The 26818-nt window shown below is 45.9% G+C and overlaps 1 long non-coding RNA gene across 9 annotated transcripts in view; it reads right to left on the minus strand.

Moving 5' to 3' along the window:
- Positions 1 to 26818, minus strand: part of LOC116285050 (uncharacterized) — a 311898-nt gene that overhangs the window by 269964 nt on the left and 15116 nt on the right. For 6 of the 9 annotated variants that reach the window (XR_012063087.1, XR_012063084.1, XR_012063085.1 and 3 more), the window contains exon 1: positions 13337 to 13587. The exons of 1 other annotated variant lie outside the window; for it this stretch is intronic. This is a non-coding gene — a long non-coding RNA (uncharacterized lncRNA). Of the gene's footprint in view, positions 1 to 13336; positions 13588 to 26818 lie in introns of those variants that run through there. 2 more of the 9 variants (XR_012063088.1, XR_012063090.1) reach the window with 1 other exon arrangement.

A 26818-nucleotide genomic window follows, 5' to 3' on the forward strand; every position in this document is an offset into this window, starting at 1 on the left:
CAGGGATTCAACCAGCCAGGAATGGAGTGGCTGAATACTCGTATATGGAACCCATGGATACTGAGGGCTGGGGAGAGAGGCCAAAGCTAGGTTCTTCTCCCCCTGTCTCCCCATCCCTCCCTCCTCATTTCCCACGAGTTGCACAGCTTAGGTTCTAGGCTTAGGTTCTAGTCTAAGTGCAGTGGGAAGTTCCTAAAGGGTTTTCAGCTTGGAAGTTATATAATCCAAGTAACTTCTGAAGTCAGGCCTCAGTTCCTTCATCTGTAAAATGGGAGTAAATAAGAGAATGCTTTAAAAAAAAAAAAAAAGAAAAGTACCCTGCCTAGTTGGAAGATGGATTGAAGATGTTCTGAAACATAAGCTTGCATCAAAATCACCTGGGGTACTTGTAAAACTCAAGATGGCTGGGCCCCACCCCCAAAGATTGTGATGCAATAGGTCTGGGGGAGGCCCAAGAAGATGCATTGCTAACAAGTTCCCAGCTGCTGCTGCTGCTGCTGCTGCTGCTGCTGCTGCTGCTGCTGCTGCTGCTGCTGCTGCTGCTGCTGCTGGTCTGGGGACCCCACTTTGAGAGCCCTTGGATTAGAGAGAACAATAAAGAAGCAGCAGGTGCCATTGGGATGCTGCTGCAATCATTAAGAGCTGGTAGAGTAAAATGATGTCAGTGACATGGAGAAAAGTGGTCCAGAATCACTCTATTCTGGAGGGGCCGTGGACAAGGCTGGCCAATGGACTGGATGTGAGGGATGAGGGAAAAGGGAAAATCGGACACAACGCTCCTAGATCTCTGGCTTGATCACCTAGGCAATGATTGTGGCAGAAAGTGAAATGGGGAACCCTTAAAGAGGGGTGGATTCGGAAATAAGGGCTGGGACAGGCTAACTCTGAGACTTCTGCAACTCCAAAAAGGCAAGGTCAAGTAGGCAGGAGGAGCCTTCATGAGGACGGCAGTCCTATCTCGCTTTCCAATATACCCGTAGATCTGAGTCCTGGTATATAATAAATACTCAGAAAACCTTTCTTAAAGGTTGAAGGATAAATAGAGGTGGAGGAACCCTAGCCACCGGGGTAGCAAATGCTGCCATGTATGAGGAGGCCATGAACAGTCCCTCCTGAGGCTTCACCAGCGGGACCACGCGGTCCATCACCTCCTGACTTTGGCATGTAGGTTGCAGCGCGAGGCTGGGGTTAGAACAAAAGACAGAACCAAGCTCCCCAATTCGCCGTAGGGCTCTTCCTTTAGAAGTCACAGATTTCACACGGGAGCCTCTTTTGGGTGGGTTTTGAGATGGAAAGGTTTGAACTGTGAGCTTAATGAGCATGAAGGCCAGAGGAATCTGGCTAACTTGGGGTTTTTTTTTATAAAATAAATCATGGGAAAATCAAAGCTGTGCAACTCGGGGGAAATGAGGAGGGAGGGATGGGGAGACAGGGGGAGAAGAAACGGAGGACAGAACAGGGAAAGTGGCTTCACCGAGACGATCTCCCCACTCGGGTGAGAAGGGGCCAGCCTCCAGACCTTGACTCTCAGGTCAGCCTCGACCCTGGGGTCCTCCCCACATCTCGAGGAGGGATGGTGGACCCTCGGCCTCCCCACTTACCGAGTTGTAAATTAAAAGGCTGTAATTCCAGCCAGGGGTTCTGGTGACATCATAAACCACAGAACCACAAGCTCAATTCACCAGAAGCCCCAAGATGGAATTACACCCTTTTTTCCTAATCCAGGCAGCTCTGGTCACTGCCATTTTTTCATGATATAATAGAAGTGAGCGATATTTTAACCATTTGTGCGTGACCTTTCTCATCCAGCAGTTGGGGCCCCTCTCTCCTGTCCACCCCCCCTCCTCCCCCACCCCACTGTGTCCCTTCCTCCCAAGGGGCTTCCTACGGGGTCATCCCCTGCTTTCTAAAGCTGCCCCTGCTCCAGGCCTGTGCCTCTCCCCTCTTTCCTCCCACGTCTCTTCTGCTTTTCTGTCTCCTCTTATGGGCAACAGTGTCCTGATTTCTGCCTTAAATCTGCTTTCCAAAAGCAGCCCAGTCTTCTCTAGGTTCAGGGCAAGACCCCAGAGGGTATCTGGAATACGTTCCCAAAAGTCACCTGCAAAGGAACTCATGTTTTCAATGCATCAGGGAGGTTTACAGCTTAAAGAATCTTTCTGAAAGCAAACGAATACTTCCAATACCGTTTTGTGTTGGTTTGGTGTGGAGTCCTAATTTCCGTTAAGGTTTTGCTTGACATGGTGTAGACCTGAGCATCATGTGGCCCTTCCCCCTGCTTCCCCACCTGAGGCTTAACGTTGGAACTTAAGCTTCCAGGGGAAACTCATGCAGCGGGGAGAGCCACAAGGAAGGGTGATCATAAAAGCAGCCAAGACGTGATGAGTCCCCTCTGTGTCTCATTCCTACAGTATTCCTCACCCCTTTCACAGAGCTATTATTTTCCTCATTTTATGGAGGAGGGAAACTGAGGCTCAGAAATGTGGAGTATTTTGCCCAGTCCCACAACAAATAAGTAAAGCCCTTGGATTTGACCCCAATCATCTGACTCAACACCCTACATACACATGCACTCTCAGTGTCCCCTCGAGTGAAACATTTTGAGAATAAATGTTGCATTTGACTCCAAAGGGACTTTAATAATTGATCTTCATATAACAGTTTTTTTTTTAAATTTCAGAAGGGAAGAAAATTCTACACTATTCTAGGGTACAGTAAGAATCAAAAAACACATTCCAAATGCTCTCTCTATTCTTTTTTAAAGAAAACAACAAAGTAAGTTATTTCAAAAGATTTTGACTTATCCCCAAAAGAAAAGCAAAGCAAAAAAAGTTTAATTCCACATTGATATAACCGGCAGAAACCTGCACCAGTGACTTGCTTTATAAGGTGTCATGTGCAAAACACTTATATTGGAGAGGGCAGCTTTCAAAAGAGCTGATCAGCACAAGTCTGCCTGCGCTCGCTGTGTGGGGTGTGCCGTACAAACCCCGGGCGTCTTGGAGATGGCCCCCCAGTGGGAGGGGGCAGGCCACGTGGGCATCTTGGAGATGTCCCAAGGGCAACAGGCGGATGAGGGGCAGAGAGTCAGTGCCCCAGGGGTTAAGTGATTCCAGGACTTTATAAAAATATAATGATACTGCAGCCGAATGGAGGCTGCAGCTCACGCACCTCATAAAGGAGTAAGAACCGCATCTGATGTCATTTCTGCAAACGTTTGAGAACACAGCAGTCTTGGTGTTAGAAATGTTGGACAAGAAGAGAAAAGAAGAAAGCAGCAGTTTTATCTTCTTCAGAAAATGCCTCCCTGCCTAATGAAGCCCATGTTTGGATGGTTTAAGGAAGATGTGTGAGGCGGTGACCTAATTTTTTTCCTCTCGCATCACGGATAGTAAATAACATCTTCCCAGAGACTACAAATGGGGAAATACCGTCAGCCTATATTACAAAGCGGAAGCGAACGCCGCAGTGAAGAACAAACAGGCACCCTGCTTCTCCAGCTTCTAAGTGAGATGGCAAAAGTCTCCTGGTGATGGAGAACAAATCTATTCATCCCCAGCAACAAACATTTAATTACCAAATTAATTCCACAGCATTGTACTGCAGGATGGAAAATCACCATCATCTTCTAAATGTAGAAAGACAAGGAATTTGAAAACATCATGTGGGTTCTCCTTGCAGACTGAATGTCCAGGATCCCACTGGCTGCACTCACATACGCAGACCTGCAGGCAAAGCCAGCCTCGACCAACCGCAGAGAAAGCACCCAGCCTTCATGGCTTGCACCCGTGGGCTCTGATGAGACAGGCTTTAAGAGTACAGTGCTAGGGGTTGGACTGCCAAGGTCCAAAATTGGCTGTGTGGTCTTGGGCAAGTTTTTTAAGCCATATATCCCTCAGTTTCCTTGTCTGTAAACTGAAGATAAGAGTATCCTACGTCACGGGCTTGTTGGGAGGATTAAATGAATACGCATAAAGTGTTTAAAGGAGTGTATAGTAAACACTCAATAAGCAACAAACATCATGAGCCTTCTCCCCCATTAGTATGTTTATGTTGGCTAGAACTCTTACCAGAGATACAAAATCAGTCTCAAACTTAGCCACCATAACTGAAAAGTCAGGGAAGCACCAGCCTCAGGTATAGCTTGATCCAGAGACTCCAATGGTAATTTCAGGCCTTGGTCTCTCTATTTCCCCCATCTTATCTCTCCTTCCTCTGTCACAGCTCCATTCTCAAACAAGCTCTCTCCTTATGGTGGCAAGATGGCTGCAACAGCATCAGCCTGCATCCTTACAGATTCAAGTCCAGCAGGAAAGAGCACAGCTTCTGTCTCAGTAGGTCCTGCACAAACTCAGGAATTCAGTCTAACACCACCAGGACAAATCATTGCTCTTAGTTTCCCTGACTACTGACAAGACTGAGCACATTTCCACTTGTGCATGTTTACTGGCATTTATGTCATTAAAGGGTGTTAATTAAGGCCATTGTTTTATTGAAAAACTCCATGTTCACGGTGCACAATATGAGAAGAGTATATATCTTCTGGTTTATGGTAGGGGTGTCCCAGATCTGCCAAAATTAGAGGTTACTCTCCTTTGGACACAAGACCTTCACCCCTACAACCCATCGGCCTCCAAAGTATTCTGTTAACACAGTAACTTCGATGAGGCCCTCCTCATGCTCAGTTTCACCGGCAAGCTGAAACCACTGCAATGTCCAAGCCCTTTCATCTCACGGACTCTTCACCCCGGAGTCCTGGCCTGATACCCTCTTAGCTCCTGGGGCCACAGAGAAAGTCTGGCTTTAGCTGTTCCGGCATCGTGTTAGATCAAGTCCCGGCTCTTTTTTAAACCCTTGATGAAAACTTGCTTCCTCAGCTGCCCAAATCCCCATCCCTCAACAAAACATGCTGAAAGAGCTGACCTGTCAACCATGCACACATTTTCTGAACACCACGGTTGTTCCAGAGGGTTCGCTGTCTAATGCTCCCGGGAAGCCGGGAGCCAAGAATTCTCCCCCCACCCCCAACGCTTGGCTTGCTCCCAAGCTATTTTTGGTCCAGGTAAGTCCTGCTCTCTTTAAGGATTTGACTCAAGTGTCACCTGAATTCTCCAAAACGGCTTAGTCATTCCTGCCTTTCTACTCCCAAGCCATCTGGCTCACTTCCGGGTATCACTCTCCCCCTATTTACACACAAAGAAGCTGCGCCTTCGAGCTTATGGAAGGTCCCAACGTCACACAGCTGGTGAGTGGTCCCAGAGCCTATGCCTTCCTATCACTGTCATCTACTCTCTCGCACAGACCTGGCGGCCTTCCTGTTGCCATTTTTCGTAAGGAATTAAAATGATGAGAAGGACTACAAATCATGCCACCATCACATCCATCAAACGCTTTCTTGTCTACAAAGTGTCTTCACAGATATGACCTCCTTGGTCTTAAACAGAGTGAGGTGGGCAGACCCTCTATCATCCATCCCATTTATTGGACAAAGACATGGTGCTCTCGGATCACATGCCTGGCTGGGAGCTGCTAAGAGCAGACCCAGCATTTCTAGGTCTTGTTTTCAAGTTGGAGGTGATGGCCTGGGGATTTCCTGGCACGTGTGGGACTCAGTCTGCTGGTCTGCAGTGTGGGGCTGGCAGGTGGTGGTCAGCTTGGAGCTGGAGGGCTGGACTGTGGTTGGAACTGACCAAGCATGTGAGATCCGTGGGAACCCAGAGCCTCTAAAGAAAGAGCTTGGTCTTTCAGTCTTGCCAGGGAGCTCTCAGGGGAGTTCTCCATTGCCAAGTGTGTGTGTGTCTTACTTAGTGGTGTTAGTGGAACTGGGGAAATATAAATGTAAGGAAGCTTGGCTCCCAACCCTTCCGGTGTCCCTAATACATCTGACTTAAGAGGCCCCTAGCAAAAGTTCCATGTTGTCAAATGGAGAGCAGAGTCAAGTCTTCATAGCTCTGGGGATGTCTGAAGAAGTGAGTTAAAAATATAAGAATGGAGGGGCTATGGGTATTGAAGCTTCCCTGTCACTGCTGTCAGCTTCCTGTCTGCGTGTGACTGGCCCCTTCTGCTTCTCCTAAGCTTGGAGGCAGAATGACATGGTAGTTGGGGTTGACCAGATGTCCCCAGTGTCCCATTGTCTGGCTTCAAATCCCAGTGTTATCATTTACTGCTCTGTGATTCTGAGTGAGCTATGTCTTTGGGCCCACTTCCCCCATCAGGAACACATACCCACGTTGCAGGCATGAAGATAAAGTGAGCTAATCCACTGAAAGTACCTAGAACAGTGCTTGTCACATAGGAGACTTTCAGAGACATTCAGTAAACAGTAAATCAGAGAGACTGAATGACTTGTCAGCTCGCTAGGGAGCCGGGGAATCAGGACCCAGACCCAGATCAGAGTTGGGATTCTGAATGAGTCCTCCCACCATGCCATGCTGCCTCTCAGAGCCCTGCCACTTCCCACAGGGGACGGGAGTTTATTAGTGTCTCACCTCACTTCCCACTGGAGCTCTTCTAGGACTCACATCCTATCTCCAGTGGACTTTTTGCCTCCATGAGGTGAAGCATGACCCTTAATCTAGATTTTTTTCCCCTTAAACTCATCTAGCCCTGAAGTTGTCAGGTCTGCCCTGACCCCTGAAAGGATGGTCTGTAAGCTTGGGAACAACATAGGAAGTCGTGTTTTTATACAGCACATGCCCATTTACATACAGGAGAAAATTCTTCCACAGAGAACCCCTAGCTTGATGCTGATGCAAACTTATCTGAACAATCAGAAGACACACTATCTCCCGTAACATCGCGGAGAGACGGTGTAGGCTTCAGGTAGGATATGATCAGGGCTCTATCTGAACGTCTCTGGCTCTCTGGGCTCTGCCCTCCTCCACCCACTGACTCTGCACTTCAAGCTGGCTTCCTTCATTGTGACACACGGCAGCCTGCAGCAAGTGTACTTGCTGACTTTTTATATCTAGGGCGAGAAAGAGGACTTTGTACCTCATTCTCACTTAAGCCACACATCCGTCCTGACCCAGTAACTGTTGCTGGGGCAAGGTCATGTGATCACTGGCTCGAATCCAAATTCCTCAACCAACTGTTGAATCACCCTCAGGCCAATCAGGCCCTTGGGGCAGGGATGGGCTCAGAGTCTGTGGGACACAGGGGCCTCTAGGGAGAAGTGGAAACCAGAACACTGGTTCTGTTGGGATGGAGAACGGAAAAGTAGATGCTAAGTACTCGGTCAACAATGCCCATCCCCCAAGGGGGGAGCAGTAAGAAACTGCTGAGCCTAGGAATCCAGGGGAGGGGGGAAAAATCTCATAAAATGTCATATCTGTTAAATTAAAACTCTAATACAGAATCAGCACATTTCATTCAAGAGAAAAGTGTCATAACCGTTACCATTTATTGAGTAACATCCATCGAACACGGAGGTAGGTACTTTCCTACATCAAGTTGTTTCATAATTTAACTCTCACAGCAACCCTTCGAATTTCGAGTCATCACTCCTATATTATAGCTGAGGAAACGAGGCTCTGAGCAGTACTGCAACTGACTCGGAGTCACCCAGCTAGCGAGGCACAGCCTGGGACAGCAAACTCGGATTCCTGCGTGGAAAAAGCCCCAGCCCAAAATCTTGCTCGTTACACTTCGAGAAACAAAAGTAGGATGTGTGAGTTAATTTCATGTGGCTCTAATACCATTGTCTGAAAGCAGGAAATAAATGACCTTCAGCCTCTGAGTCCATGGGAAAAAAACACACCAAAAAAAAAAAAAACATTGTTAAAGTTTAAAAATAAAGTGCAAAGTGGGACCAGAAAAACTGGGAGAATTAGTAAGAAGCCAACATGCATTCTCCTCCTTAAACACACAAAATCCTACTTCGTTGTGGGGCAGAAAGGTGGGACCCTCTCCCCCACATCCCAGGGCCAGCTCGTCATGTTTGGACATCACTGTAAGGGTGACTTTAAAAGTCTGCTTTATGCTAACAGAGTCTTCGAAAAGAAGGTATCTTCTGGTCCTGCTTCTCTGTCATTCAGAAGGGCACGTGCAGCATTAAAATGAACATGCATACAAAGTGAGTTTGCCTTGTGAAGGAGCACTTGATTGCACAGGTTATTTTGTCGGGATGGGAGTGGAAGCTTGGTCAATGAGACGTGTCTGGTAATAGTCTTCGGGGGAGTGGGTCTTAATTGAGAAGGTGTCCCTGTGGCTGTCCCCACTGGCTGCTGAAGTCCACATCTACTTCACTGCCCCCCTGCAAGGGGGTGTTGAGATGGACTGGCTTCCTCTTGCTGCTGTAACAAAGCACCACGAACTTAGTGACTTAAAATAATGCAAATTTATTATCTAGCAGCTCTGGAAGTCAGAAGTCCAAAATGACTCTCACAAGGCTAAAATCAAGGTGTCATCGAGGCTGTGTTCTTTCTGGAGGCTCAAAGGGAAAATCTGTTTCCTTGTCTTTTCCAGCTTCTAAAGGCTGCCTGAATTCCTTGGCTAGTGGCCCCTTCCTCCATCTTCAAAGCACATCACTGCAACATCTCCTCTCTGCCTCTGACCCTCCTACCTCCCTATTATGAGGACTCTCATGTTTACATTGGACCCATCTGGATAGTCCAGGATAGTCTTCCCATCTCAAGATCCTTAATGACACCTGCAAAGTCCTTCTTGCCAAAAAATGCAACACATTCACACACACATCTGAGGGTTCAGGGCATGGACATGAGGGATCACAAAAAAAGGCATCACCTTGTGAAGCTGTCACCACCCACCGCTGAGGACTCAGAAAGACACTGTCTCTAACGGATCAGCTTAAAATAGAAACTAGCAAAGGAATATTCTGAACATCATTGCTCTCGTTTGGGATTTTTCCATTTTAGCTTGATAACCTTTAATAGAGAGAATTTTGAGGCTGTGCACACACAGACACACAGCGATGGAAAAAATGAGGAAATTAGCAAGAAGATTCAGGGCTCTAATACTTACTAGGCCTGATATATCCAGATAAATCCCTCTCCCGTCCAGGTATTTTGAACTTGAATGACCATTTCCTGTTCCATGTACAGACTCCAGGTGTGTCTTTGTCATGTCTCCCCCTACCTGTGACTGCTGGGAGGCTGGCCCCAGGGGACTCGGAAAGCAGACAGGAAGCTGGGTGAGACCAGGGAATCTGGGAGCAGGGATGGCCTGGGTGAGGAACTGGGAGGTTGGGAGCATCCCCAGTGGGGCAGGGTTTCCCAGACTTCAGACATCCAGGTACCACTTTTAACACTTTGTCCCATATTGGTGTCTTATCTGTGCTATTCTTAGGTTAATATTTTTCTTAAATTGACTAACTTTTGATGAAATAAGTTGTTTTATCTGATATTAATTCCACAAAAGAAAAAATAGAAAGAATGTAATAAAACAAAAAAATTATCAAATATTGTTAGAACAAATAATTGTTTAATAATTATCAAGATTAAAAACATGTCCATATGTCACCTAAAATACTCTCATTTGTTGTATATATCAGAACTTTTCAAACTTTAATATGCATACAAATCACCGGGGGATTTTGTTGAAATGCAGATTCTAATTCTGCCCAGTCTGGGATGAGATCTGAAATTCTGTATTTTTAGGCAACAAACAGAAACTCAAGTTTCAGCAGGCTCAAACACACTCCTGGGACCTTGAGGCTTGTTCATTCTACCCCGGCATCCTCTCACCCCTATCTTTCTTCCCACCTCCATGTGATCGGTGTCCTTTTAAAGCCCCCTCTACATTTGATTTCCCCCTACATCAAAGACAAGGCTGGAATTTAGCTACCATAGACATCATGAGTGTTGTTTCCCCAAATACTTCCAGCTCTACCCCTCCAACACATGGTAGGATTATACTGTCTGGTCCCTTTATGGGACCAGAACTCACAACATGAGTTGCCAACCCAACAATGAGCATGTACCAGGAGCAAGAAATAAACTTTCATGGGATTTAGGGATTGTTCGTTATTGCAGCAAAACCTAGCCTAACCTGACTGATACATACACCCTGGTTTCATCCACTTTACCCCTCAGTGCTCCACAGGACACAAGCACCTGTTAAGTGTTTTACCAAATTGCTTGTCCTCCCCCAACCCAAACCTACAATAATGTGCTAGCATACTTATCCTATCTCTGGCCATGTACAGAGGCACAGAATTTGGTAAAACAGGAAGAAGAGAAAGAAAGCCCAATCGTATTTCCCTGCTTCTCACTGAGCCACATATGAGTCGAAGTGGGACCCACACAGCAGTTCCTCTAACCCCCTTCAGAGGCCTACACTTTCCATCCAGCTCTGGTTCCCAATCACCTTCTGCTGTGAAGTCTCTTTTTGAAGCTATTATACACGCCTGCTGAGGGTGAGTGAAGTTTGGTCCACCCTTCCTTCCAGGGAACAAATGCTTTCCCAGGTAACCAGCTTGGCTGCTGTGAACAAGGTTCCATCAGCATAGATGGCCATTTCTCCCACATCACCTCTCACTAGACCACAAATCCAGAAGCAAGGTAACCGTGGGAGAAGCACCCAAGTGGAGAAACACTGAACCAGGACTAAGAAATGTGGGTCCTAATCTCAATTCTGATACTGTATTTGTCCACCAGCCTCTTTTGAGGGCAAGTGAAAGAAACTCAATTCACACAGCTTACATGAAAACTAGAAAATAAAAACCTCTCCAGGTTCTCAAGGAAAAGAGAAAAAAAAAAAGTCAAGAAGCAAATATCTCCCTCCGTGACAGTGGACTGCTGTCTCTTTGTTGGCTCTGTTCTCAGATGTGACTTCCCCACGTGGCAGCAAAGATGACAACAGCATGCCCAGAATTACATTTCAGAAGCTCAGCAGCCCCAGGAGAAAAGGACACCCTCTTTTCCAAGGATTTCATCCAAAGTCAAAGAAGGAAATTTCACTGGTCTGGTTTCGGTCACATGCTCACCCATGAACCAATCATCGTGGCCAGGGAGATGCAAGGGTTCTGAGTGGCCGGGCCTGGGACACATGCCCACCTCTGGAATTGAAGGGGGAAGCTGTCTCAGTCAAACCACATGGACTGAGTGTTGCAGAGAGTTAAGTCTTCCCAAGAAAACCAGAGTGATACATCCAAAAAGGGGGAAATGACTGCTAGGGAGACAAAAGCGACTGGGAGCCCCTCTAGCTGCCAACATCCTTCCGTTCCCCTAATCTCAATTCCAAGTCAAATTCTTTGTCAGTCTCCCAAGGAAACTACAATGCAACATCGTTCCAGTGCAAACAGGTTGCAAAGTGACACCAACAATCATCCCAAAGATGCAAGAAGCCATGAATTGCAGGAGAGTGATGATGGAGAGTTCACCAAATCAAATGCAGGCCTATTGGCAAAGGAGGATCTGGCTAAAGTCGACCAGCTCATCATTGAACAGGAAACATCTGCAGGGAGTATGCAAAACTAAGAGTTTCAAAAAAGGACGACTTAGACATCAAAATTTGACATCCTCAAATATTTCTGTGAACGTTCATAAGACGACTCTGGATATCAGGTAATACATCTTATGATTTGATTTTTTTTTAATTACACCCAAAAAATAAACACTTGACTTGTACTTTGTACATTCCAAGTGTTAGTGCACATTTGCAATTATAAACTAAATTTGGTTAGGTGTATAGTACACTTTTCCACATTAAACGGGTGTAAAGGGGAATTTCATCAAGGCCTTGACCTTGACTCTATCAACATGAGCAAGAATTAATCAGTTTATTCGCTCCGTGTGCTCCTTCTTCTGAGAAATATCTGTCCATGTTTTTTGCCCATGTTTCTATTTTCTTTCCTTATTGATTTGTAGGTGTTCCTTTTATCCTCTCGCTACTCATCTTCGGTTGTCTGCGTTACAAATAACTTCTCTTACTAAGTTTTCAGTTCAATTTATCGACGGTATCTTTTGATTAACAAAGCACACGTCAAAGGTTTTTTATTTGCTTACATTTGTTTTAGATGCAATAAGAAATGCTAGCCTCAATTTTAAGCAGATTCACTTGAAGGGTTGTTTCCCAGCACCAATTATCTTCAGATACGAGGAGAACCTGCAGTTCAAAATCAAACTTTCCTTCAAGTCAGTGCAAGATACCGATTTTTTTTTAACTCTGACTTTCATTCTCCCGCCATTCTAAATCAGCACAAGGAAATAGCGCAATATCTGCCCTAGGGATGGGCCATATCAGATAAACTTAACGGCACTGGTGTTTCTCTTACATGATACAGTTTGCCTTAAAATTGATCATTTCTGGCAAAGATCTTCACGTTACTATATGTTCCTTCTTGGGAGTTAGAAAACACTCTAGTTACATCAGTATCACGCTTAAAAATCATCATGTTAGCCATTTTCTAAGATTATCTATGAGAAACAAATCTTGTCATATGAGTTTCCAGTGCAGAAAATAACGTATCATCTTTACGCAAATTCTACAAGTACATTGGATTTCATTCACCATCAGGCACTAAAAAATTTTTATTTCTCCAACCGGAAGAGAAACAAAGTTAGACCCTTATCTCATATCATGTAAAAAAATTAATTCTTAACAAAGTTCTAAATGAAAAATAAAACAATATTAGAAGAACATTTTTATTACAGGAGACCTAGAAACTCCAAAAGAAAGAAAAGGCAAATCTAACAACGTAATATTCTTAATTTTTGAGGGTGCAAGCTTCTTAACTCAATTAAAAGTGAATAAGCAATAAGGACATTTAACCACACAGAAAAGAAGTAAGGTAGATTCTGGATTGATTAACTGGGTTTTCATTATGTCATTGAGCACCCAGGCTCTATATTTTTTCACTCTGCCAACCTCAACTTTGGCTTTCGTCCTCTGGCTTGTCCCAAGATGCTACAGCTTCTGCAAGTGCCACTCTCCTCCCTCAACAGTGTCCAGAGGCAAAAGAAATGGTGGGCCAAATTTGACCCAAGGGCTGTAGTTTGTGAACTCATTGTCTAGTGGAAAGATTAATATATAAACAAAGATCTTACACTGGCCTGCAGACATGTTTTGTTTGGCAAACCCTGGTTTTAAGCAAGACATTCACTTTCTAATTGACCACAATCCTCACTATTCCCTATTACCCCACACCATGTCATGCTCACATTTACTGCCGTGACTCCTGAGTAAAGGTAAAGGTTATTTCACCCAGAGTTCCAGGAAACATCCATGTGCATATTTATGGCATCTCTGGGGACAAAATTTTTGGTACACAGATTTCATTAACAAAGACCATGCAATGAAACTTTGTTCCCCTGCAATCCTTTGTATACTTTGGGACCACAGACACACACATGACTTAACGACACACATATGACTTAACTGATTATCTGGTCACTGATTTTTCTAGGCATGCAGTCCAGAGGAGCCCCATGATAATCCTTTCTCGGGAGTGATCAACAGCCCTGAGTGGTCCCTGTTGACAAGCTCCGTGGTAACCCAATCTCTACATTCTGCTGACGAGCCACACTCCCGTGGTTTATGAGCTCAGTGGAATCCCTGAATAGAATTATACCCTTTTATTGAGTCCTGAACCATATATTATCATGAATACTAAACCATTTCAAATGGTCCATCCCCTCTGCCTTAAGATTAGACAAAGCCTTCAGCAATTACCCTTCTCTTTAAAGAATGTGTTTTCTTTGGCACTGAATCCCACTGAAACCTGATGTGCTCGGGCCTTCTGCATTTACCTCCAGGCTCTGAGCTAGGCTGCCCCCAACCCACATCCCCACATCAGTGTCTGGGGTCATTCAGACAAAGACCACTGGGAAGCTAAACATCTCCTTTCCCATAAAGAAGGATTAGCAAAAAGAATTAAAAGCGTGGGTTTGGGGGAGGGTACAGCTCAGTGGTAGAGTGCATGCTTAGCATGCACAAGGTCCTGGGTTCAATCCCCAGTATCTCCATTAAAATAAATAAATAAGGGGGAAGGGTATAGCTCAAGACGTAGAGCACATGCTTAGCATGCACAGGGTCCTGGATTCAATCACCGGTACCTCCTCTAAAAATAAATACATAAAGTGAATAAATTATCCCTCCCCTCCAAAAAATTTTTTTTAAATAAATTAATAAATACACCTAATAACCACCCTCCCCCATGCAAAAAAAAAATCTGAGTTTAAGAGAAAGCATTACAGTAGTAAATGTTAAAAAAAAATTCAATAATAAAAGCTTGGGCTCGACTGCAGAGGGCACGGTTACAACCCTTACAAAGAGCAGCAGCCCTCAGCCACCTGACATCTTCAGGTGATGTTGAGCACTGGAGAAGCATGCTTCTAACCTCCATGAGTCCAACGCTCTTCAGAAGGTGGTGCTTTCTTCAGTGATTCTAAAAAAGGAGACGTGCTGTTTTGTTTTGTTTTGTTTTGAGTGAAGGTATATTTATTCAGAGAGATACACTGAAAGACAAGAGAGAAGGCCACGAGGTGTGGGGGTTGGGTGCTCAGATGAAAAGTAGGTACGCATTCCATAGACAGAATGTAGGCCAGGAGACACGCTATTTATTTTCATTCATTCAATAAATACCTATTCGGCCTCTGCCATGTGTCAGATACTGTGCCCGGCAATGCAGATAGAGCAGGGAATAGAAAAGATCCAAATGTAACAGGGACGTGCGATGTTAAGGAGGAGCTGGAAGTAGGTTATAAACAGATCACCAAGTTCATGATGTGAAAGTGACTCATCATAAGCCACATGAAGGGAAAGAACAGAATGCTGGGTGTATGAGTTCCCTGCAGCTGCTGTAACAAAGCACCACACCACACACACAAAAGTTCAAAATTAAGGTGTAAGCAAGGCCACACTCCTTCCCTCCCAAGGCTCTAGGAGAGGATCATTCCTTGCCTCTTTCACCTTTTGGCGGTCCCAGGGAGTCCCCCAGTCTCTGCCTCCACCTTCACGTGGCCATCTCCTCTTCTCCCCATGTGTTTCTCCTGAGTGTGTCTCTTAAAGGACATTTGTCACTGGAATTAGGGCCCGCTCAGATAATCCAAAATGAATTCATTTTGAGATCCTTCACTTAATTACATCTGCAAAGATGTAATTTTTCAAAATGGGTCCCATTCACAGGTTCCAGAGGGAGCCTGTGGAACCTGGAAGTCGGGAGTCACCATTCAACTCACTACACTGTAAGAAATAATAATGGGATGATTTATTTTAGATCAGAGGGCGTGGGAGGTCAGAGAAGGCCTCTGAGGAGATGAGATTAAAGTGAAGACTTGAAGGATGAGGAGGAACAGCCCACGCAGAGTGGAGGAGAGTGTGGTATCCCCAGACCATGCAGGGGGATAAGGAAAAAGGCATTGCCAACTGAGGGCACAATCTATGCAAAGGCACTGAAAGTTACTGAGTTTACAGCCCCCTAGAAACTGAGAGAAGGCAAGTGGGCCCAGAGCAGAGTGAGGAAATTGGCCAGAGATGTCCTGGGAGGGGTGGGCAGGGGCCTATCCTGAAGTCATAGTAAGAAGATGGCATTTTACCTCAAGTGCAACATAGAGCTGCTTTAGAGTGTTAAGCATAAGAACAGCACGGTTAAATTTACATTTCATCTGGAAGATATTTTCCAAGAGCATGGCTGGCCTCAGGTTAAATTGGGACTTACTGCTTTTATTGTGGTCTTAGCAATAAGAAATGCATAGTATTTTATCATTTACACCACAACATGCATTAACTTATTTAACAGAAAAAAAAATACACATCAGGGCATCACGTGGTCCAGTGTCTGCCTGACATCTCATTTTAGGAAGTGCAGTTTAGAGATCAAAAATAATTAGAATTCCAATCTGTCCTGGCATCTCTTCTAGAACAGCAAAGGGAAGCTAATTCATAATCCATCCCAGCACTTAATCAAACCCTCCTCCTTCCCCATTTCTCTCCTCCATGTCTCTCACCTCTTCTCAGAGCTTCCTCAGCAGCCTCCCTCCTCGTGCCCAGCTTTGACTAACTTCCCATCAAAATCTCTCCCAAAACCCTAGCCAAAGGGTCTTGAGTCCTTCACCTCCGGAATCCGGCAGGCAAACCCACAGCCTCCCTCAGCAGAGAGAGGAGGGAGAACTTGAGCAGCCAGGGACAGACTCCAAAGAGAGAGAGAGGCATTGGCAGCAGGAGTATAAATACAATTTCATGTCTCTTTTCACACACAAATTTTTTAATTTTTAATTATAAGCTCCATGAGGGCAGAAACTGCATCTGATCCATTTTGCATCCCCTGCAATATAGAGCTGACCTCCCTGCACAAAGGTGAGACAGAATGATAGCAGGAGATTGCCTGAGACCGTGAATCCTTGCTCTGCGATCAAGCATTCCTCCCACATCATCCACAGAGTCCCTACGCTGAAACTGTCTGGTCTTAATTAAGCTTTGGCGACATCTGTCATGAGTGATTGGCGACATTTTTCCATCTACTCATCACTCCTAAAAATGGACTAGTCCCTGCTAGGAATCGACAGACTAAGGCCGCCTGGGGCATAGGTGAGGGAGGGGGCAGGAGTCATCTGGGGGGTGTGTAGAGGGGAGGGAGAGAAGCAGCTGCCACACCAGGGACCCTGCTCCAAATGGCAGGCAGTGTGGACAGCAAAATCCCCTTCCACCAGAAGGACGTTCTACCAGTGAGACACGACCCTGCAAGGGATGGAGGACAGCAGAGAGAGAAGGTCTCCAGGAAAAGCTTAGAACGGTCAGGAGGCTGCATACTTCCCCATGGACGGCAGGCTCCCCTGGGGCAGGAACTGCGCTTAATTCAACCATGTACTTCCTGCCGCCCACCTCCACCTCCTGGCTCATAGGCTCCCAGCCTGGGATCCAGCACACTGTGAAGCTGGTGGGTTGGGGGGGAGGTGAGCTGGCTGGTCTGTTAAATGAACAACTAAAATCTCTAACAAGAGTCTTCCCGAGAGCTGCTCCTCTGAGACTTGGCAAAGGGCCACATGGTCACATTCACTCCTGCTCCCTTAAGCCAACCCTCCCCCCAGCTTCCTAGGCGGAGAAAGAAGATTCATGATTTCTTAGAACGCCAGTATGGAATAATAAAAAATATACACAGTACTTGGTCTTTGTCCTGGGTGGTTGGCACAGAGATCCTAAAACCCTTAGAATTTTCTGAGTGACAGGAATGTCTTTTGTTACCATAATGACTTCCTCTGACCACAACTGAAATTATGCTAATGAGGTGACCTTTGGCAGACCCATTAGAAAGCTTCAGGATGGCAGCTGGATGCCAGAGGAACCAAACACAGGAGTAGAGGGCTGGAACCACCCCACCCTGGAGAGCCCCGACCTCTGGAGAGGGGAGAGGGGCTGCAGATTGAGCCCTGTTAACAATGGCTGATGACTTAATCAACCGTGTCTATTTCTATGTGATGAGACTTTGATAAAAAATTCTGAAGCACAAGGCTGGGGGAGCTTTCAAGTCAGTAGACACATGGGTGTGACAGATGGGTGGCACTCCAGAGATGGCCTGGAAGTGCCATCTCCCCCACACTTTGCCCTATGCATCTCTTCCATTTGGCTGTCCCTGAGTTACATTCTTCATAATAGAACTATCCTTGTAAGTACAGCATTTTCCTGAGTTTTTGAGTCACTCTAGCAAATTAGGAAACCCAAATGGGGATGAGGGTCATGGGAACCCCAAATCTGCAGCTGGCCGAGCAGGAGCACAGATAGTCTGGGGGACCCCATCGATGACTGGTATCTGAAGTGGGGGCAGTCTTGTGGCACTAAGCCCTTAACCCGCTGAGGTCTGTGCTAACTCCAGTAGTGTCAGAATTGGACTGAACTGTAGCATAACTGGTGTCAGAGAATGGAAAAACTAGTTGTTACTGGAGAAATGAAACACAGAGAGACCCTAAAGATGCTCACCAGCTGTCAAGAGGTGCACATCGAGCCACCCATCAGAGCATCTTACTTGTGAAGACATTCTCCTGCTAAGCTTGCACGACCACCTTAACTGCATCCTTTCTAATGTTTTACACTCTTCACTTAAATCCCTCTTCAAACACAAACATTTTTAAAGCACCCACTATGTGTAAGGTGCCACCGGGGAGATGGTACTCAAACGTTTAAGCTCAAATTGCTCCTAAAAGAATTCTGATACACTCTGTAGGCCCCTGCACATTTTTATCATAAATTTAAGTAGTACAAAAGATGCGATTCTAACTGCATTGTAAATATTGAGATTTTTATAAAATATAAACCTGTTACATCACCCTTTTAAATGTTTCCAATGGAATCCAAATGCCACAGCAATCTGATACCCACCATCAGTTAATTTTTTAAAAATACATGAACAAACCCTTCTTTATGAGTCAGAAGTTTACATTTTCCCTTTTCCTCCTTGAAATCATATTTACTTTAACTTGCAGGATTTTATTGTACTATAATTTTTATACTAGAAAGTCTTTTATTAATCATCCTGTCCTAATCTCACCCAGGGAAAATGTCTATAAACTGGAATTCTAGTTCACTTTTTGATTTCTGCAACCATCAGGCTCTGAATGTTAACATTTTTTTTCCTTTGGATTGAGCTAAGGTTGCAATTAGTATTTGTACACATTTGGTCAAGGCAATGTGGATACATTACAAATTTTGGTGTATATGTGTTACATGTACTCATTCAACTCATTGAAAATAAATGACAGTCAACATGAGGGTTTCACAGGCGTTAGTATGTTGAATGTCACTGTTTAGCACCTCAGGGGGGCTGAGTCTTTCTTTGAGAAAGTGAGAGTGAAGTACCTGGAAAGAGTGGGAGCAAAGGAGAACTGGCCTCCACAGAGGGTGCATTTTTGGGTAGATGTGTTTGAGGAAAGGCATTTAAGTGGACTCCTTTGGAACTACCTTTGTTCGCACCTCTTTGCAAAGTTCTCCCACATCCCCAGGGATAACCCCAGTAGCCCGGGTCTGAAAATCACACCACAGGCAGTTCAGGTAAGAACAAGACACAGCTTCAGTCTTGAAATCACAAGCACGCCTCCTGAGATTAATAACAGTAAAAGAGCTAAAGAACTGTTCAAGACAACAGAAGTGCCAGGCAGCAAAATGGTCCCCAAAGTTGTCCACATCCAAATCCCCAGAACCTGTGAATGTGTTACTTTACGTGGCAAAGGGAAATGAAGCTTGCCAGTCAGCTGACCTTAAAATAAAAAGATTATCCTGGATTAGCCAGGAGAGGCCAGTGGAATCCCCACGGTCCTTAGGAGTGGAAGAGGGAGGCAGAAGAGGAGGTGAGAGTGATGCTCTCCGAGGAAGCACTCAACCCGTCCTTGCTGGCTTGAAAGTCGGAGCCCGTCTTAGCTGAAAGAAGCAAGGAAATGCATTCTGCTTTGGAGCACTCCCCCCCACCGTCAAGGAACACAGCTGTGAAGACACCTTGATTGTAGCCCAGTGAAACCATGTCGGATTTCTCCCCTGCATGATAAGATAATAAATTGGTGCTGTTTTAAGCCACTAAGCTAGTGGGAGTTTATTACAGCAGCTATATAAACCTCATACAATACAGACCCGTTCTCCCACACAGGAGAACAGGAGCCTCGGGACCTCAGAAAGGGGCGCCCACTCCCACTGGGGGTGGAAGGGTGTGGTGAGTAAGCCTGGCCACACCCAGCCCCGTCCAGCTTGGCCTGGGATGCACTGCCAGTCTGAGGACACAGGACACTCCGCTACTTGCCATTACTGTCCCCATATCCATCCTGGGGCCCCAGCAGGTCTGAATAAAGGCAGGATTCTCGTGCCTCTAATCCTCACAACAACTTCGCAGGGTGTACTGTCATCTCCATTGTACAGCTGAGGAAACTGAGGCTCAGAGAAGTGGAGGATTTGTAACTGGCAATGGCTCTTCCATCCATTATCCTGGAAGCTTTTCAAAATCCAGATTCCTAAGCCCCTCTGCAAACCCTCGGAATAAGAATCTCCAGGCACCTCCAAGAATCAAACCCAAGAATCTCTTCTCCAAGTTCCCTAGGGGGTAGGCAGGCTTGGGGACCACTGCTCAGTGTAGCTCTGAGCCGCCAGGGTAAACTCTCACGCCTGCATAGAGAACAAAGGTAAACTGATACACGTGAAATTCTGAAGGCTTTATAAGAGCCAGGCAGGGGCTGGGGCAGAGGTTTTTACGGGGAAGAGACAGAAGCAAAGCCAAGCAATCATTTAACTGGCCGCACCGTGAACGGCTGCCTCCATCAGGAAAATCTTGTTACTTGGCTGACAGTTGTCCTTGAGTTTCATTTTCTCAGGTTCGAGTACATCTAGTTGGCTGTTTATAACCGGCTGTTCTTGAGTTTTGTTTTCTCGGATTCGAGTGTGACTCGAGCTCAGGCAGGCCACCCAGGGCACTAGGGCCACCCCAGTGTAATGGTCCCCTTGTCTAACCACCTTAACAACAGGCAGCCCCCAAGAGCTGCCACCTGCCCTCACCTCAGTGAAGGACTGTTACCAAAGACTGGCCCGGGGAGCCGGCGCCCTCTCCACTATGTGGTTCTCAGCCTTGACTGCACGTTAGGATCACCCCGGAGGAGAAAAAAATAAAAAGCCCTTCTGCCTGGGGCCCATGACGATTGGGGTCGGGCAGAGACATCAGTGGTATGTTAAGCTCCCTAGATGATCTGAGTGCACAACCAAGGTGAACAATCACCACACACACTGTACTCACTATAGACCAGACACTGTTCTAAGTGTTGCATCTATGCCTATTAATTTAATCCGTACAACTACAGTATGAGATAGATAGAATTATAAGCTTGCTCTTATAGATGAGGAAACTGAGGCACAGAGAAAGATTTGCCCAGCATCACAAAGCTCACAAGCAACAGTAGCAGGACCTGAGCATAGTTAGGCTCCAGCGTCTGGATGCTCAGCCACTGCCTGCTTCCCTGGGAGGCGAGCCCTGCATCCCCCTGCCCCATGGCCAGGTCCCAAGGGGTTCATATTCCCCTGTAACTGCCCCGGGGTCGGTAAATGCCAACGGCAGCAGACTGTCCATCCATCCGCTTGCACCTGGGCTGAAAGCAATCTCCGGTTGCAAGAGAAAAGTCAGGATGAGGAGATGCTTTCCCCACCCACGTTCTAACTGCATCCTCCCCGCCCTTCCCGCAGGAGTGCACAGCTGGGCTGCCCCAGGGTGCAGCCAGTCCAGCTCACTGCCACCACACAGTCACCTCCTCTCCACTGAGAGTGTATATGGGTCCTGTGTTTCTTCCTGGAGAAGCCACATTTCATCTGATTTGAAATATGATGTTCTTTCAAAAATCATTTTAAAACATGATGGGCAGACGGACATTATGAAATGGAGTAGGGGGAGCTGTTGACGGAAAGAACGCAGGGTAAGTCCCATCTGGTACAAATATATATGTATAGACACATTTAAAACCGGAAAGATACACACGAAGATGCTGACAGAAGGGCGACTTTTGTCCTGACTACCTGGGTATTCAAAATATTTCACAATGAATTTGCATTATTTTTGAAATAAGGTAGGAAAAAAATCAAATATTTTTTAAGCAATGGTCTGCAATAAATTAAGATGTCTGAAATTCTAACCAAAAGTATTTTTGTATCTAATCCTATATTAGTGAGGGTTGCTAAGGAACCATGTGATGCAAATTAGGAATAATCCCAACTCTTGCTCAAAGGGGTGAAAACAGAGACAGGCAGGTAGGCAAAAGCCTACGGACTCGAGAAAGGGATCAGGAGGACCAGGTCTAATCTTGCTGGCTCCTTCCTCTGCAGACCGTTTGTTCCCCAAAGCACAATCACTTGCGTAGTTGAGTGCAAGAGCCCAAGACAACCAAGAGTCTCCCCAAAGAATAGTCAGGGGCAGGAGGGAACGAATCATCACTAGTATTTATCAGCTACATCCGTGCGCCAAGCCCTGGGCTCAGCACTTATTTAATTCTCAACAATACCTCAAAAAGTGATGTTATTGCCCCATTTTACTGACAAGGAAACTGAAGCACAAAGATTGAGGTGACCTGCCCCAGTTCACAGCCCATCGGTGCCAGAGTTGCCCTGCGAACCCAGACAGCCTGATTCCAGATGCTGTGAGATGCCCGCACGCCCAGAGGGGGCATTCTGGTCGGAACCGAGAACAAGACTCAAGGGCAGCTTTCAAAGCCACGGCAAGAGTGAGGAGCAGTGGCCTCTCTTCTTAAAGCCGAATGAGAAAGAGGGAAGGAAAAAGATGAAGGATTAATAGTTAAGAGGGCAGAGAGAAAAAGTATGAGATTTTAAGTTGGCATTTGTCTTCCTAATTTCTGCTAGGTTTACTCCTTCTATAAATCGAGTCTTCTTTGATGTTTATGTTCTGCTGCTTAATAAAGGAGCTGCAAGGTGAGCGTGTGTCCACGCATGTGTGTGTGTGTGCTCGTGCTTGGCCATGGATGGTGTGTGCACGCGTGCGTGTGTGCATGTGGAGATGCACATGTGTGTGTCCGCACAGGCGAGGGGGTGTGCATGCATGCACGTGCGTGTGTGCGCACCAGACCATCACCAATGAACGCACTTGTCTTTTCCCAGCAGCGACCTGGCCTAATTGCCAGCAAAATTCCTCATTGGAAATAAACAGCCTCCGGGGAGCCGGCCCTCCACCCCTGGCTCCAAGCAGCAGCAGAGGCCTCCTCCTCTGCCTTCCCTGTGCCCACAGAGCCGCAGGGACAGAGCACCTCAGTCCGAGTTGTTGACAAACTGACAGCGAGCGGGGCTGTGGCCGGGGAGTGGCCGGGGCAGGCCGGGTGGGAGTGCCAGGGGCAGTTAGTGGCCACTCCTTTCTGGCCTGACACTCTCGCCTTTCACACATTCCTCGGATTTGGAAGAAGAAAAAAGCTTGCTTATTCCCCTCTCCCTGCAGACGCACAGGGTGTCAATGACCATCACTGTCCAGCACAGCACGGCAGCCCCCAAGTGACTGGCCCGCCGCCTGCACGCCAAGAGGGAGGCTGCCTCCCCGACCCCTTCTTCTGCCGGGGTGGGCGATTTAACCCACACATTCTTGAGCTGGGCTCTTCCGGCTGTGACAATGGCCACAATCTCTCAAGTGTGTCCCACAGATGGTACTGTTCTTGCCCCCAAATGGGGGGGGGGGTCTCACTTTCTGAGCCTCTCTCGGAACCAGGAAAATAGCAGGAAAGTGAGACTTGATAGAAACTTCTTAGCAGGCAGGGATCTTCCTCGCCTCATCCTCACATCATCAGTAACCTCAGAGCACATTGCAAGTACTAAAAAAAGCAGTTTTGCAACCTTTCCTCGACTCAAGACAATAAGCAGAACCTTCCCCAGAGTCAGCTTGCACAAGATTCCACCTTAACAGGAGGGTGAGAATCACCCAGAAAACAGGTCAAAAGGAGAGGTGCCCTAAAGAGCAGCCTCTCCACAGATTTCGGGCTGGGGGGCAGCTGTGTAGAAGTTGCCCCCCTCCCGGGAGATCCTTGTCCCATCTGTAAAGCCAGAGAACTCTGGGATCATTTCCAAAGCCAAGGGGCAAGTGTAAGAAATGGAGAGCAAATTGCAGGAATGGAGTCTGGAGAGCATTTAGGTTATTTTTTAAAGCATCCAGAAGAAAGGTGTCGGTTCCGCAAGGTGAATTGCAGAATAAGAACAGGCCAGTGGACAGCTGATGCAAGGCATGCGAGCTAATGCAGCGGGCGACCAAGGGGGCGGGGAGCTGATTATTAGACCCGAAGGAAAAAGAGTTCTCGAGTGAAGGACTGTCAAAAGTCCAAAGTGCACAGATGATCAAAATTATTCCTTCAAACCTAACTGGGGTCTGCTCTGGACCAGGCCCTGGGCTGCACATTTTCCGAATGAGAACAGGTGCCAAGAGCCAGCCAGCTCACCAGGCAAAGCGAAAAATAAGACGGTCCCGCCATCTCCCTCTGACTGTGTCTCTCCACCCTTTGGGGAGGAAGCCAGCATCCCACACCCTCCCAGGCGTCGTCCACTCCCACAGAGACCAGTGATCAGATCCCCCTACAAATAAGGGGCAGGACTGGAACCCTGATCTCCTTAGATCCAACTCATTGGTGGCACCATTCCACATGCAGAGAATGCTGCCTGGTTCCTGGTGCCCTTAAACTTACGTTTGCGATAAGACAGACTCCGATCAGCACCCACTCGTAAGTGGGGCACCATCCCAGGCTGAAGCCAACACCACTTTTCACCCATAAAACTGTCATGATTCCTGGATCCCTCACCCCTCATCTGAAGATGCAGCACGTACTCAGAGACCTCCAAACACTTCTTGGGGCCTGTGTGCCAAGCACTGGGCCATGAGGGATGAAGTTGTAAATGCCCTACACACCCTGCCAGTGAGACCAGGCTTCACCCTGTAGGAATGGTACAGGGGGTGGAGGGATTGTGGAAAGACCCTAAAGTGCTAACAGAGATCAGATTTGCCTCTTAAAAGGGCTAGTCTGGAGCCACATATGGATTAGAGGGAGCAGAAAGCTTGCTACAGGGCACTGTAATAGTTCAGGGGACTGAGGACAAGGGCCAAACCGAGGTGCAAACAGCCAGCCATGGACTCAAGACATTATTTTTATAATTAAAAAAATGCCCTTCAGTAGATGGATAGTGATAATGATTACATAACAGTGTGAATATACTTAATGCCACTGAACTGTACACTTTAAAAATGGTGAAAATGGGAAAGAGGATATAGCTCAGTGGTAGAGCACGTGCTTAGCATGCACAAGGCCCTGGGTTCAATCCCCAGAACCTCCATTAAATGAAAAAAAATTTTTTAATGGTGAAAATGGTAAATGTATATTTTACCACAATTTGAAAAGATACACACACCCCAGTTCTCACAGCAGCACTATTTACAATAGCCAAGACAGGGAGGCAACCCAAATGTCCATCAACAGACGACTGGATAAAGAAGTTATGGTATATATGTACAACTGAATATTACTCAACCATAAAAAAGAATGAAATCATGCCATAATGCAACTTGGATGGACCTAGAGATTATGATACTAAGGGAAGTAAACCAAAGACAAATATCATATGATATCACTTATATGTGGAATCTAAAAGCAAAAAAATGACACAAATGAACTTACAAAATAAAAACAGACTCACAGACAGAGAAAACAAACTTATGGCTACCAAAGGGGAAAGGAGGGGGTAAGGGTAAATTGGGAGTCTGGAATTAGTAGATACAAACTACTATAGATAAATAACAAGGTCCTACTGTATAGCAAAAGGAACTATATTCCATAGCTTGTAGGAACCTATAATGAAAAAGGACACATGAATCACTATGCGCTACACCAAAAATTAATACAACATTGTAAATCGACTATAGTTCAATGAAATAAACAAATAATTTTTTTAAATGTCTCCCCCTCCAAGTACCAGTTTTCATTTGCCAAAGGCACAAAAGGCATAAATGCAAGGACCCTCTTGCCTCCCCTAAGTCTCAAATCCTATACAGAATGAAGATGAATATTATTTATTGACGGCATTTACTGTGCTCAGGTACTATACTAAGTACCTGAATTAATTAACTCATTAACCCTCAGAACAACTCTACAAGGTGAAGCTGTTATTATACCCATTTTACAGATGAGAAAAATAAGCACAGAGAACTTACATAACTAACCCATAGCTCATATGTGGCAAAGCCAAGATCTGAGCCCAGGTTGTCTGACTTCAGAACCTGCATGATTACCCACTATACTAACTGCCTCTGTCTCGTTAGATGCTAAATATCTAAATAAGAACAAAAAAAATTGCTGTCTACTGACCAGTTAACCCCACTATTTGATTATTCGGCTTCATAGAGAACAGAAATCCAGGCAGCTAAGTGAATGTTTTTTTTCATTTTCATCCAAATGTTTGGCATCACATAAACAAGACGATGTGTCCATGAGACGGGCCCACTCAAGAATCAGAACTCTGTCACCAGTAGAAACATTGTGTCACTGCAAGGTTGTCATTTCATGAATTACTGTCCTACCCAGAAATGTTTGCCTAACTCCCTAGGGTCTTGTACTTTTTGAGGATCTGTTTCTGATAGCATTTTAACTCACAGCAGGTCCGAGCCATAGTTAACAGACAACCTGCACATTTCTTGTCCTTCCTTCTTCCGATATCAGCTGAAGTCACACCAAAAAAAATTTTTTTGCGTCACAAATACTAAAAACCATGTATATTTTAACTTCATCTCTGGGATTAAAGTAAATGCATAATTCTGGCAAATTACTCGGAACTACGGGCTACCAGCATCTGGTTCGGATATTCCCGAATAAATTATTGGCACAGTCTCTGCCACATTTTTAATTTTAACCAAAATGTTCTCAGAAACATGTGTTTTCTGTCCCGTTCGCATATAATCAGTTTTAGAGGGCCTTGGAGTTTTCAGCTGGGGTTCCAGAAATTCGCTGCGATACCTGGGCACTGCCCGCAGGCCTTCCTTCCTCCCAGTGCCGTTCTGGTCCTGCCTCCAGCCCTTCAGAGAGAGACGGGCCCGCAGGTACTGTGTGCACACGTCCCTCGCCCTTCGTTCAGCTCCCAAATTACATACCTCGCTTTTATGTCAAGTCCAATATAGCTTCCTTACCAGTTTTTTTTCCCTCCTTATTCCACATCAAGAGTACCCAATTACTTTTATAAATACTCGTTTTAAAAATATCACAGTGGTTTCCTGCCGCTTCAGATTCTGAAGGGCTATGCAGGATTTTAGACTCTTATAAATCTTTCAAACAGTTCATGTTTTATCAACAAAGCGTGCTTTTTTTGTAAACCCTAACTCCTCATCGAAGGCTTCTTTTTCCCCCAATTATTTGACCTTTCCATAAAAATGACAAAATAA

Source organism: Vicugna pacos, chromosome 22 (genome assembly GCF_048564905.1).
Source record: "Vicugna pacos chromosome 22, VicPac4, whole genome shotgun sequence".
NCBI lineage: Eukaryota > Metazoa > Chordata > Mammalia > Artiodactyla > Camelidae > Vicugna > Vicugna pacos.